General features: G+C 36.5%; 1 protein-coding gene across 2 annotated transcripts in view; it reads right to left on the bottom strand.

Annotated features, from left to right (window-relative positions):
* The window catches only part of LOC135210852 (uncharacterized), a 741193-nt gene that overhangs the window by 637566 nt on the left and 91127 nt on the right, over nt 1-12500 (bottom strand). For both annotated transcript variants that reach the window (XM_064243740.1, XM_064243745.1), the window contains exon 2: nt 7944-8108. The gene's annotated coding sequence lies outside the window, so the exon portion shown is untranslated. The remainder of the gene's footprint in view (nt 1-7943; nt 8109-12500) is intronic.

The following is a 12500-nucleotide window of genomic DNA, read 5'->3' as shown; positions in this document are numbered from 1 at the left end:
TGAAACTAATCTCAAACTCTCGCACGAAGTTTTCGCTCAGGGCTGCTGATACAGCAAGTTCGTACCACTACCAAAAACCTTCACATCCAATTACTTCTACGGACGGCGGAGGGGGCGGTGGCTACAAACTACCAAAGTTACCGTTTTATGAGGAATCCCATCAGGCCTGGACGCAAAACTGATGAACAGCGAAATAACGTAATAACGAAGGGCTGACGAAACGGATTTAGTTAACGAACGATCGCTGTATAGAATTCTCAAATTATTATTATTATTTTTTATTTTTTACGAAATTTCAGGAAATTAATTTTGCAGACTCAAAGGGGTAGAATATCTGCGGTTAGCAGTTCCTTTATTAATGCCTATTACCAAATATTATATATATATATATATATATATATATATATATACATATATATATATACACATATACATATAGGTATGTATATATATATATACACATATATATATTTATATATATATACACATATACATATATGTATATATATATATACATGTGTATATATATATATAATAATATATATAATATATTTTTTTTTAATATATATATGCAGTTCTTTCAAAATGTTATAATATTACAATATACAGCGGCAGCTATATCACCAACAAAAACAAACGAACCACACTACTTAAACGCGCATTATGTATGCCACCATTACCCCAAGCACACACACACACACAAAACACACATACACACACACCCGTACACACACACACTCACACAATATTGGAGGCATCCATAAAATGAGCCTTCCCTGATGGTCGCATAATAGGCCCTAACAGACCTTAATCTCTCTAAAATCGAATCCAATCTTTACCAAGAGGCTGGAGTGCGCAAGAACAGGCAGGGAATTGCGGTAATCAAATGATACATCTCCGAAACTGTGGGTGGGAGAGCAGAAAGAGAGAGAGAGAGAGAGAGAGAGAGAGAGAGAGAGAGAGACTTAAAATCAGTTCAAATCTCTACAAAGGCACGCGACTGAGGTGCAGTGAACACAGAGTTTAAGTGGCAAGATTTTAAGTTCTGAGACATACGAGAGAGAGAGAGAGAGAGAGAGAGAGAGAGAGAGAGAGAGAGAGAGAGAGAGAGAGAGAGAGAGAGAGATTCAAATCAGTTCAAATCTCTACCAGGACACGGGAATGGACTGCTGTGAACATGGAGTTCAAGTGGTAAGATTTCAAGTTTGAAACGGACACGAGGAGAGAGAGAGAGAGAGAGGTATTTGGTGCATTCAATGCGAGAGCCCTGTACAATTCTATGAACATATTTCAAAATCCTTAGCAATTAAACCATGAAAAGGCTCTTCCATCACATTCGGAAGAGAAAGAAAAATCTTAATTTGGACAAGAAAATTGTAAAGAGTTTTTGGGGTGTGCCGATGCAAAGACAATACTTCTAAACAGAGTTCGGGTGGATCTCGTAGCGGCCGATAGCGCCTCCACCAAACAACGCAAAAGGGGATTTTCCAAAGGGCTTAAGAAATATTGCTGCAAAGGTTTTATCTCCCAGCAGAGTTCAACCGATCCTGTAAAACAATTATGCTTCCATATGCTATGGAACAACCAAGGAGCAACTGAGATACCACTTGACCACCAAACAGTCCTATTAAAAAAAATAAATAAATAAAAACACTATACTGTACTTGAAAAACAATTTAGCCAATCAAATGTAAATGTACTTTTGATATTCGTTTACAACAATTTACAATTTAAAAGCAAATCCCACTGAATACATAGGTTCCCTCCATACCATAGGCATCATCACATAGACACGTGTGTGTGTAAATACATACATACATACATACATACATAATACATAATCATGACAGTACATACATACATACATACATACATACATACATACATACATACCATATACATATATATATATATATATATATATATATATATATATATATATATATATATATATAATAATATAAAGGTCAGTTAATCGTGGTTTTCCATAAATCATAAAACATTCAGTTTTACAACCTTTACTCAAAATAGGGTACCCATATAGTGGGCGATCAGAAAGACAAGAGTTTCTCTTATCAAAAAAGGGGTCATTTAATCTTATAAAGCAAAATGCAAAACCAGATTAGGTTTGTGACACTCCCATTACCGCTGATGGCCACGCTATTATTCAGACTGTTAACCCTTACGGAACAAATCTAAAAGGCCATTTGCCTAAATAGCTCCAAAGCAAAAGAACAGAATGGCGGAAGTGGAAACAATACGCTAGTTTCTCTATGCGTTTATATATCTTCTAGCTCAGTGGTTCTCAACCTTGGGGGGAGGGGGGGCGCCCGCTAGTGGGGGGGGGGGGGGGGGGGGGGGGGGCGTCAGCAATTTCTAGGGAAGGCGCAAGCCCTAAGGAAAATGTTGAAATTGTCTAATTATATTCGTCATTCTCTTAACAAGAGTGAGGAAGTAATATTCATAAGTTTATGAAAAAATGCAAAAGTATCGCCTTATAACGTTAGTGTCCTATAGTCTACTATTCTAGTTACTCTCGTTGGGGTTCTTACCATGATTTGTAATTACTGACCTCCCTTCCTATCCTTCCAAACACCTTCGCTTTCTCTTCTTTTATATATTTTCCTTTAAATCTGGGAGGGAATTTTACTCACAGATGCAAGGGGAGCGCAGCATGAAGGACCAACTCTTAGAGGAGGCGTGGTAATAAAAAGATTGAGAACCTAGCTACTAAGAGACATAAAACATATGGAGAAACTCCCTTCTTTGCTATTACCCGAATCTGCATATCCAAATGAAGTGCGACACTATTAATTAAAATTCATAATTGTGTCATCCGTAACCTTTCGTCTACTGGAGAAGCAATCTGCTACGGATACAGACCTTGCAAGTAAGCCCTGACCTAGAGGTCTGGTCACATCTTCATGACTTTTTCTAAGCGGTCGGAATATCATTCACTCAGGTTTGAACGCCAACGCATAAGAGAGATAAATCTCTCTCTCTCTCTCTTTTTATGTGACATTCCTTGTATTTCTTTTATGGAAATTAACAATTCTCTATCCATTCACAGTACAGTACAGTGATAAGACGTAACTCACTCAATATAATTTCCTCTCTCTCTCTCTCTCTCTCTCTCCTCTCTCTCTCTCTCTCTCTCTCTCTCTGACATGTTTTGCATTTATTTTAGTGCAGTCATAACTTTGTCACAACTCTATTCTTCACATCATAGTATTGAGATAAGAAATTACTCACTCAACAATGTTATTTTTACTTCTGTCCGTTTGTCTGTCTGTCGCATTCTCGTTCTCTCTCTGTCACTGACATCAGACAGGCCTTGTATGTCCTTTACTGCAGTCATACCTTTATCACATCTATACTTTTATATCATAGTATTGAGGGGACATAATTCACTTAATATCGTTATTAACTATCTCTCTCTCTCTCGGACTCCAGTCAGCATGCAATCCTCCTTTCGCCGCATCAACACCATAAACCCAGGAATGTAAACAATGGATGACGTGCAAAGCCCAACCGCGTCGCCGGTCCTTCCCCCCACCCCACCCCACCGTCGGCAAACAAGGCCCTGATCCCTTCGGGCAACAGAAAATCGAATTTCATGATGCTGCATAAGGGACGGTATCCTTGGTCCTTAATATAGATGCAGTGAAGGCTAATGCATTTAATGCGCAAAGTCTTCGATATAAAGTCAACGACTTGTTGTATATCACCCGACGGGCTACTTGCGAATAGCAAACACTTCTCATAAGCTTTTCGTATTTACTTCTCTAATTTCAGTTAAACCTACTGATATTAGATACGTAGAGATATCACACTTTTTTCTAGATTGCAATTGCTATTTAATTCCATGGGCAAAGACTACAGGGCTCTCAAAACTGACGTAGGCGTTCATATTTCATTTAGTAACAACATTGAGGTAGCAGAAGGAATAGTATACCGATAATCCAAAGACTCAATTCTAGGGGTTGATGACAAATAAATAAATAAATAAATAAATAAATAAATAAATAAAGTTGAATGGCGAATAATTTAATGGAGACACGCAGAAACACCAGACTTTTAAATATTTGCGAAAAAATTTTTTCGATCAATTTATAAGTAACAAAATTTATTTAATTACCAAAAGTTTATCAAATAACAGGACTGAGCAACGATTACTTTGTGAGAAATATGTTTAAACTGAAACCTATCAAATACCACGACGAAGTGACGATTACATCAAAGAAAATCAGCGTATTTTGTAAGAAATATGCTTATAAACTAAAGCCTACATATGTAGACGTGCCAGTAACTCACATTTACTACTTTTATATAATTTACATAGCAACCACTTACTCTCTCGATTTTTTTATCATCTTATTCGACGATGTTTCTTACTAAACGTGTTATTACGACCTGGAAAGTATATAAAACCAAAGTAGCACCTAAGAACAGCTAATCTGTTCTGGACTGACACATTCCAATGCAACGGAATGAGAAAGTGAGAAAGACGGAATCAAACGTCTCATGAAAATCACAATTATACTCAAGAATTATCCAGCCTATTAGCATTAACTTCGTCGCAATTGACGAGCTAATAAATCTGAAAATCACACACGTTATTCAATCTGGCTATACGAGGCGCGATCACATCACAATACATTTTCATTCCTATTACGGTACTTCTGAGTGATAAATTACTCTGTCGACAGACTCAGCCCACAGACAATCGAATAAGATTCCAAGAGACCAATCTATCCATCATCTCAATTGCGAATAGATGTCCCAACTTACACGAGCATGCAAAGCTCGGGGAACAAGACCTGTGACTGACATCTCAATAGAATTGCTGCGTTCACATGACTCTAAGGCCCGTCAAAAGAGACAAGACAAAAGGAAATAGGTCAATTAACAAAAACAAACAAAAGGCAAGAGCTCCTCGATAAAATCAGGCATGGCAATATGCTGTATCAGGATCCTGGGTTCGATCCCAATGCCTGACAGAAATTATTTCTATTACACCCGTGATTGTGTGTTGGCTACTTCCAATAACAGTAATAATTTCAAGAAGACAGTCCCATCAGCGGCACGTCAACTCCTTTTACTTATGCTGCGCGATATTATTTTACACATTACGATGACCTATGTTGACCTGACTTCAAATTGCAAGCTAGACGACGATTAATACTTTGATTAATACACCGAAAGGAGATTCAATATAATTTCACCTATAATTGAAACAGACTAGGAACAGTGCATGAGGCAATGAATGAGCTATGATTCCATAGGTGAAATATCCCACAGAAAAAAAAGTCGGAATTGCAAGGTAAAACTAATTCATATTTAGTTTCATGAAATGATAGCGTACAACAGAGCACCTTGAGTATATCTTAGTTTAAGCAGACCACTGAACTGATAAACAGCTCTCCTAGGGCTGGCCCGAAGGATTAGATATTTTTTACGTGGCTAGGAATCAATTGGTTACCTCGCAACGGATCCGAACCACATAAAATAAATTCCCCTGATTCTACGTTGGCTGAGTGGGGAATCGAACTCACGACTATCGAACCGGTAGGCAAACACGTAACTCACTCGTCCAACGAGGAACTAGTAAAGCACCTTGAATGTGACGCAATTTATATTTGAATTTGCAGGTAATTTAGAAAGCATTAAGAACTGCAGTTTCGATTTACTCGCCTTTGGTTACAAAAGTTAAAAAAAAAATAAGTAAAATAAAAATTTTGAAAGGATATTTCATCAACTCACTAATTATTAAGGGGTCAGATTCTGTCTCAACCCCACATCGGTTTTCTAGAGAGGAGAGAGAGAGAGAGAGAGATTCAGCAAAACCAAACGATAATAACTGAAGTGATATGAAGATGTTAGTCTGAAATAATGCATCTAAGGCAGCATCTGCACTTAGCTGACATTCATACGAATTCTGGTTAGTAATAAGAGAGAATAAAAGTGAATAAAAGACTGTCACACACAAAAATAAGGCATTTCTCATGCTATGTAAAAAAAAATAAAAAAAAAAATAAATCATGCAACAAAAAGACTAATAATTAAAAGACAGAAAAAAAAGACTACTGAAATCAATTCAACGGAGAAAGGTATATGCATCAAAAAACCCAATCAGTGAACGCGCGGATATACCACAAAAAGCTTTCAAACCGATACTGCCAGCGAGTATTATTCAGAGAGAAATCCAAAGAAGAGAAATAAATAACAGCTTCGTTAGCCAACAAAAGAATATAGGGCAGATGAAGTTATGCAAAACTTAACAGAAAGAATTTTGAAAAATGTACGCCCGAAAATTGGGTTGGAGTGCTTATTTTACGTAAGTTAACGAAATGAATAACAAATACTTTTTCTTTTTCGGCAGTACATCTGAGAGAGAGAGAGAGAGAGAGGCAGAGAGGAGGAGAGAGAGAGAGGAGAGAGAGAGATAGAGGTTGGTTTTTTGTTTTATTTATCTATAATATATTATATTATATATATATATATAGTAAATATATATATATATAGAAAAAAATGAGTGAATAGGAAGCTGCAATGGCTGTTACGAAACTCGTTACGGGTATAACTATCCAGCCGCCACCCGGGGTGGACAAACAGGTTCGCAGAAGGATGGTGGATGTCCTTCCTATCCTCACGTTCCCCTACCCTGCCGCCATCCGGGGCGGACAAACAGGTTTGCAGGAGTATTGTGGATGCCTCTCCTATCCTCACGTGTCTGTGTCTTGAGAAATGGCTTAAGGAGATATATCAAACAAATATTTTTATACCTATCTTTAGAGGCAAATATCAGAAATAGTATTAGCACCCGTAGCGCATATGATTAATTCTTGATTTTTATCCGTGAACAATATTCACTCCATTAAGAAGGTCAATATAAATTTAAAACGACCACATCTGTTCTGAGAATATACCCAACTGTACTCTTGTTATGAAGCAAAGCGCTTAATTATTCTCCGTGCAAAATGGAACATAGATGTGCTGCTCAATTCACACACCTTGAATCCTTACAAGATCGAGTGCTATTAGTTGTAGCAGAGGCCATCAAATTAACAACAACAACAACAACAACAACAACAACAACAACAACAACAACAACAACAATAATAATAATAATAATAATAATAAAAATAATCATAATCATATTCTCTAAGTGGCATTTTGTTCTTTGGTTTATCAACATTAATACTAACAAATCACAAGCTAACACGCCAAATGCTAAAGGCTGTATCTATGCAAAGCTCTTTTCCAAATCAGCTTACTCTGATAGGACCGACGTGGGATGATGACGTCATTCATCCGCTTCGTCGACAACTGGAATATGCTCAACACACACAAAACATACTGGTACTGCATTCATATATCCATATATATATATTATTATATATATATAATATTAATATATTATATATAGATACAGGAAGTTCCCAGGTTACAGTAGGGGTTCCATTCCCGGTAGGGTGCTGTAAGCCGAAAATCGCCTTAACCCAAATCATCATAATTATAATGGGAATATATAATGGGGATAAATAGTAACAGCGCTGCAGGTCCTGGTTACAGGGCCGCAAAGCGGGTTAACAGCGCCATGATTAAGTGCTTTAAGTCCGGAACGTCTTAACCCGAACCTGATGTAACCCGGGGGACTGTATATATGTATGTATTATATACATATATACATACATATATATAAACACATGAATGTGTGTGTATTTCTTCAGTCTAATTCTGTATCATCAGTGCTGCCGTCTTCTGTTATCAACAGTGATGAACATCAAGTTATTAACAAGAGCCTTGAATGACTTCAAGATACCTTTTTTTGCGTATTGTTAAAAAATGAGAAAAATTCCCAGTAGAGGGATAACACTTAACATTCACTAATCTTCAAAATATAAGGCAAAATAAAAACAAATAACCGCACAAGTACTCACCGAACAACTCCAGCAAGGTTTTGACTTGTACAAAAATTTCTTGAGCCAAGTATTCCAACTCCAATGAATTTTCACAAAGAAACACTTAAGAACTGCACTCACTCAAGCACTATATCCACTGAAGCACTGTATCCACTATAAGCACTACACATAAAATCCCGAGCCCTGGAAAAGATAGAAAAATACATGTAGAAATTGGCAACAGTTAAGAGAGATATATTACCTTACGATTTCATATTTACACATGAAACGATAACGTACTATAATATATATATATATATATATATATATATATTTATATATATATATATATACATATTTATATATATATACATATATATATATATACATGTGTGTGTGCATGCATACATACATACGTATGTGTATCATATATAATATAATATATAGAAAAAACCAATGAGAATGATATAAAATTTATTGCAACCCCAAAAGAAAACTTCATATATATCAAGGAATGGTTATATAGCATAAGTATAAAACAAAAGAGAGAGAGAGAGAGAGAGAGAGAGAGAGAGAGCGACGAGAGAGAGAGAGAGAGAGAGAGAGAGAGAGAACCAGCAACATGTGACACCTGGGAAGGGACGCTCCAGCGATTACCACTCAGGAGATCATCTTACAGGAGAGGGAGGGAGGGCAGGTCCTGACAAGAGAACGAAAGGGAAAGCGGAGAATAGAATAGGAGATCGGCGAAGGAAGGAAGGAAGGAAGGAAAGAGAAGAGTTAGAGGAAGAAAGAACGAGGAAGGGAAAAGATAGTACATTAAGAAGGAAGAATAGTTCGACAATGGAAATTACCGTAACTGAAGCTCTTCCAAAAGAGAGAGAGAGAGAGAGAGAGAGAGAGAGAGAGAGAGAGAGAGAGAGAAAGAATGGAATGAAGTTCATAACGGAAATGTATTTCTGGAATAAAAAATGGTTTGGAGGTGAATTAAAAATTCATTATTTGTGGTTTATTCACATGAAAATTCCAAAAGGCATAAACAAGCATGTATCTCACAGATTTCACATTCATTTGTTGCTTCGTTTTGAATATCTTTATTATCTAAACATGAAGCCGCGTGTAACTAAATACAGAACTCACTGTTCCTCAAGAATCATTTTCACCCAAGAGGCGATTTGGGATTCGAACCCACGCCCTTTTAAGAGTTGATAAATAGGTGAGCTAATCACGTTTACTGTTGCCCATTTAACAGACACAAAAGGCATGGGCTCGAGTCCTTGTTTGGTTAGGTACATTATTCCCCCCGAGTTCAAAATTAGTGTCGAGGTACTGAGGTAACGCGAAGTACATCATCAATGAGCTGTTTGTGGTTTTAAATCTTAAAAACAACATGTGCAAAATTTGCAAGAAGTTATATAACTATATATAAACTATATATATATCATATATATATAGATATATATATATATAATATATATTTAACTAATATATATATATATATATATATCATATTAATACACACACATCATATAGGATACACAAATTGTTCAATATAACATAGTCCTGGATGTATTGCTAATCAAATACATGTGGTCCTCAGATTTCATCATGATCTAATAAGAGGGTCCAGTGATTACACACATATATATATATGATATATATATATATCTATATATATATATATTATATTATATATTGCAAGCTAGTCGAATTTAATTCTCTCTCTCTCTCTCTCTCTTGTTTTCAACATGCTTTCACCTCCAACATTCCTGCACTCTGTCTGTTTATTTATTCGGTTTTTATACATGTGAAGCAGGAACACAGGTATACTGGTGACTGACAGATGTGCATATGCACACGTCCATCTGCAAAGGCGCTTTTTCGAAAGATGATCCAAAACGAGAGAGAGAGAGAGAGAGAGAGAGATGAGAGAGAGAGAGAGAGAGAGAGAGAGAGATTCTTATGAATGATATCACGCAGTTGAGGTAAGCATCATTCGACATGGTCCCCCCCTTTTGATGGCAGAGAGAGAGAGAGAGAGAGAGAGAGAGAGAGAGAGAGAGAGAGAGAATAATGAGCCCTAGGATGTGGGGAATAAAAAAAGGAGAAAATTTCGTCCACAAATCATTCAAAATACTCAAGTGATTGGTGTTTCACCAGATCACGTCCGGTGCTCCAAGGAATTACGTTCCGAGATCTGTATAATTTCTAGTGCTTACAAGACGGTCTTTGGAGTCCAGGAAATCATAATGTCATGGGGTAATCATGAAAAAAAATAGTTAGTGGTATTCGACTCCCAGTAATACCCAAACAGCAGGCTTAAAGTTAGAAAGGAACAATAATGCATGATGGGGTAAATGGCATTTATCATAATAACCTGTTTGAATGTTTCAGCTACAATGTGTCTGTCGCTAGTGAATGGCTGTTTTTTTTCTGTTGTTTGAACCCTATTTGTTTACTTTTGACGTGTCCAGTGTACTCTACTCTGCTGATTGCTGTAATTCCAAGTGAGGGGGTCTTAGATGAATAAAGCCTTGAATAGCCACTATGGTTTTTTATTGAATTAAAATTGAATATGGAATTTATTCCAAAGGCCAAGCACTGGGACCTATGAGGCCATTCAGCGCTGAAATGGAAACTGACAGTAAAAGGGTTGATAGGTGTAACATCAGGACGTGAATTCTCTCTCTCGAGAGAGTTTCCAGCCGTGTGATTGGCTTATCAACAACCAATCAGGAGCGTCGTAAGGTAATGGCCTAGACATCAGATGCACGGGTGATGTGAATCTACTATAACTGGCTTTCAGTGTTGGTTTCCATTTTGTCTGACAAGGAAAATGGCCATTTAGACTATCTTCGCAAGATATGTTAAGTGGCCCACTCTTCTCACTGTCACTTCCATAGGGAAATGTCAATAAGGAAAGTGCCAATCCCGGGATCGGAGTGACAGATGTCGAATAGTCCATTACGAAATTTTTTTCTTTTTTTTAATTCCTTTGAAGTGCAAAATCTCTTGATGTTCTCAAGCTTAACAATATGAATTTCAAGTTAAAGAATACATATGCATATTAAGAGTCTGAATAATCTTTAAAAATTATAAAACTGAATAAAGATTTTAGGCCAACGGCCAAGCACTGGGACCTATGGAGTCATTCAGCGCTGAAACGGAAATTGACATTAAAAAAGGTTCGAAAGCTTGAAAGCAGGAAAACCTTGTAGTTACGCTATGAAACAATTGTTATAAGAGGGTGAAAAGTAACATGGAAGAATGAGATTATGAACGGAGGTACAGTAAAATGAAAGAACGGGGACGCAGCAAAGACTACAGTTCACTGCATGAGGTGCACTGACGGCACTACCCCTACGAAAACAGAAGAAAAAAAAAAGATCCTCCACCTAATAAGATCGATTTTCTACAAAACATGCAACCATGAGGTCCAGTTATCAATCTCAAAGATATAAACCTAATATATAAACCTGGTAAAAAAAATCGAAAACAAATCTCTAACTCGGCTAAAAACGGCACCACAACACTTACGACCAAAAATGGCTCACTCATTCAATTACTGGCTAATTCACAACAAGGTATCGGTTGGTAATGAGTCACTTTGCAAATGGCACTCCAAATAAAAGCCAATTTCATTATTCATTACACATTATGAGCTCGAAAATTCCTTGCTACGTATTGCAATTTGCGGGCGCATCATGAGAAGAAACAGAATTTTATTTCTTTACCCTCGTAGGCAGTGCTTGTTAATTTTCAATAAGACCTCAAAGTTAATTATATGTTACGACTTCGAAATTACCAGCTGATGAGCTTCAGAGTATATCATTCATAAGACTACAAAGTATATTAATAAACTTGTAATAAGCGTGAAAATTGCTATATAAATAGAATAAAAGATTTATATAACTTATAATACCACCTACGATTAAGTAACTAATACCTTTACTGTTTTACTTAACAAGAACTGAATGCACACGAGTTAACACGACTCTAAAGTATATAAGTTGATAACTGAAATTGTAGCGTTTGACGTTAATCGTTAATGAAGTTCGAAATTGCATGGCTGGATGATTTTAGAATTATGCATTATCAGGAAATTCGTTAATGGGACTGACAACACGATATTCAATAAGGGTCAACATACCAAATTCAAACTTTGAAGACAGGCCTGTGCTATGTGACATGAAACTGACAACAAACTATTTATAAAAGTAACATAGTTGGTCAACTTCTGAAGACTGGAAATAAAACTAATTAGTGGTCGTTGTTTCAGTCAACATTCTAGGCGACAATCACGAAAAACAGGGCCTCACTTAGATCAGCTGAACAATGGCGGTCTTCCCTGTACAACTTCATGAGATTTCGTCAAAAACATTTCAACTAATCATGATGAAAAACTATAGACAATAAAAAAAAACTAAAGCATAAATAACAACATGAAATACAGTGAAAACGTTACCATACAACACGATAAGAAATAACAATGGATGTATTCAAAATCACGAACCGAAGAGAGATGTAATATTATAATTTCACACACGGGTGGGAAATATAAACCAACGTATTTAACTTATGAACCAAAAACACTTA

The sequence above is a fragment of the Macrobrachium nipponense genome, chromosome 4 (assembly GCF_015104395.2).
Source record: "Macrobrachium nipponense isolate FS-2020 chromosome 4, ASM1510439v2, whole genome shotgun sequence".
Taxonomy (NCBI): domain Eukaryota; kingdom Metazoa; phylum Arthropoda; class Malacostraca; order Decapoda; family Palaemonidae; genus Macrobrachium; species Macrobrachium nipponense.
The sequence above is the reverse complement of the archived record's forward strand: the minus strand, read 5'-3'. Positions and strand labels throughout refer to the sequence as shown.